This window comes from Echinops telfairi, unplaced genomic scaffold (genome assembly GCF_000313985.2).
Source record: "Echinops telfairi isolate 266 unplaced genomic scaffold, ASM31398v2 ScPeMD7_31;HRSCAF=116, whole genome shotgun sequence".
Taxonomy (NCBI): Eukaryota; Metazoa; Chordata; class Mammalia; order Afrosoricida; family Tenrecidae; genus Echinops; species Echinops telfairi.
In genome coordinates this window covers 4148457-4151177 of record NW_022103928.1, presented here as the reverse complement: position 1 = coordinate 4151177, position 2721 = coordinate 4148457, and positions in this window count along the sequence as shown.

The window sequence follows — 2721 nt, the reverse complement described above, 5'->3', positions numbered from 1 at the left end:
TTGTTTTCTCCTCCGGACTATCTTATCTAGATAGATCTGTAGAGATAATAATATGCATCAAAAACTAAGCCATAGCAATATAGATGATCAACGAGAACACAGTGATGGCAACAAAAAAGGAAACCAATTACCCATAGAAGAATAAGTTAATTAAAAGAAAAAAAACTTAAAGCAGAAAGAAAAACCTGTAAATGGATCAAGGTCTGATTTTTTATCTCTAGGCGTGTCCTTCAGTCAGGACCAATGGGGTACCATGCTCTGACCCCCGAGTCTGTCCTTTGTACTCCCTCAGGGGCTCTTCTTCTTTATTTTTATTTTCAGGCCCTTCTGAGGTCAGTAAACTTCTTTCCTTATCTTTAAAGGGGACAGGGTACTGACAGATTGCCACTGGGCTTGCTCCGGGTTTTAGCTGAACCACAAATGCAGGCAGTGGGCGGCAAGCCCAGGGGGGCATGTCTTCTGCCCAAACCCTGGGACTGCAGTCAATATAGTCTTCCCTCACATGCTCGAGAGGAAGACTTGGTGACTGTCATTCAAGGGAAGAGTCACCGACACCTGCCAGGGGGCTTCTTCTTCGGGCCCACTCAATGCTACTTGGGTCTGGTCTGGTTGAAAGCTGACCACCCCCTTACGTTTGTGCAGTAAGTCTTTCCTAGAAGAGGGTAGGGGCAGTCTGGCATGAGGAGGAAAGAGTGTTCAACCTCACCTTTTCCAAGGTGTATGTTCCTCCCTGTAATCCAGGAGACTTTTCTAATTTGCCTGTTGCTCCGTGAATGGTAGTCTTCTTTTTGCTGATGGGGCCTGCTGCTTCGTTGAGGACCGAGTGGGTTGCCCCTGTGTCTACAAGGGATGTAACAGGCCTGTCCCCTATTTTCAGGGCTATCATGGGCTTCAGGGGGACAGCGGTGCCCTGACATCCTCATTCCAGTTCTAAGACTGGAGTGGGTGGAGTCTCCACCCAGTGGGCTGATTTCCACGATGTGGTCGTTTTAGGCAGTTGAACTTCCAATATCCTTTTTCTTTGCAATAAGCACATTGGTTCTTACCTAGTCGTTTGCAAGTGTTCTGTGTGTGCCGCCTGCCTGGCCCAGTCGGGGTTCTGGCGAGGATTCTGGCCATTGCTTTGGCTTGCTTCTCTTCTGGTGGGTCTCTGTTGTTATAGGTCTTTTCTGCTATTTGTAATAATTCACTAACATGTCCCCCCAAAAATCCTTCCACGTTCTGTAACTTTTTTCTGATATCTGGTGCAGCCAGATAAGCTACATTCATGGCTTTTTGGTTATCTGGTGCCTTCAGGTCTATTGGGGTATATAGGAGGTAGGCATCAAACAACCTCTCTAAGCTGCTAGGCTCTCATCCTTGCCCTGAATTACACTTGTTACTTTGGACAAATTAATCGGATGGTGTGCTCCCTTCCAGAGACCATTCATCAGAGTCTGGCGGTATGTGAGGAGACATTCCCTACCGTCAGGGTGGTTTGGGTCCCAATCAGGGTGGTGCAAGGGGAAAGCAGATTCCAACTCCTGGGGGTCAGTCTCGGGTTACCCGTTTGCTCCCAGGACCTGCTTCTGGCTCTCCCTGCGAATGCGATCGTGCTCCTCAGCTGTCCACAATAACAATCCACAGGGTGCTGTCTATGAGTTGGTCTGCATGTCAGGTTTTTCCATGTATTTGACCTAAAATGAAAGCTGTAACCAGATCACAGAGCGAGGAGAGGTGAAAGGTTCCTTCACAGGGCCATCCCAGGTCAAAGAGTGGCCAGTCACAGGTTCAAAGGGTTATTGGGGTGCTGCAGTTAACTTTTCTCCACAAGAGACAGCCTGTGTGTCAGCGAGGCTGGTGGGCCTGCGTGAGATTGGGTGGGCTGGACCCCTGTTTCCCTGGGTCAATGCCATACCTGTAAGAGGAAAAGTGATAGCCACAAGACAAACAGACACCAAAACACAGAACCAATGGTACACAGACAAACCCAACACAGGTGCTTCAGAACTGAAGATTTCCCTGGGGCCCTACACTCCATGATGAACGAAGAAAGATAATGTGGTATATATCCATAGAATGGAATATTATACAAACACAGCAAAACTCCACTTATGATGCGGTTACGTTTATACAAAAGGTTCAGAATAGGCAAATGGAAAGAGGCAGAAGGTAGATTAGTGGTGAGAGGGCCTTGGGGCAGGGGAGTGGGGAGTGATTGTTGAAAATCTTCTGAAATCAGACAGTGGTGTCGGTGCACAACTCTAGGAATATACTAAATAACACTTTTCAAAGGGTGAGAATTAAAATGAGGGAAAAAAGTATTTTCTCACAGCTGATATGAGGAATGAGGAAGAAGATGGGCTGCATTCTGCACTGAGCCCCAGCTCTGCCCCCAACTAATTGTGTGACTGCTAATTACTTAACCTCTCTGTGCCTCGGTTGCCTCATCCTTACAATGGACCTGGCGATAATGTCTATCTCAAGGGACTGTTGAGAAAACTGAATGGACTAGCTGGTGTTACGGCTTTGGTAGAGGGAGGTAGGTGGTTAGGCACTCTCTGAGAAGTCCCGGTAGCAGAACAGATGACGTGTAGGCTGCTAACCAAATGGACAGCAGTCCAAACCAACCGCTGCTCTGTGTGACAAAGCTGAGGCTTCCCAGCTCTTTAAGGATGCCAAGCCGTGGGACATGTACGGAGCAGTTCCACTCTGTGCGATGGGGCGGCTATCAGTCGAACT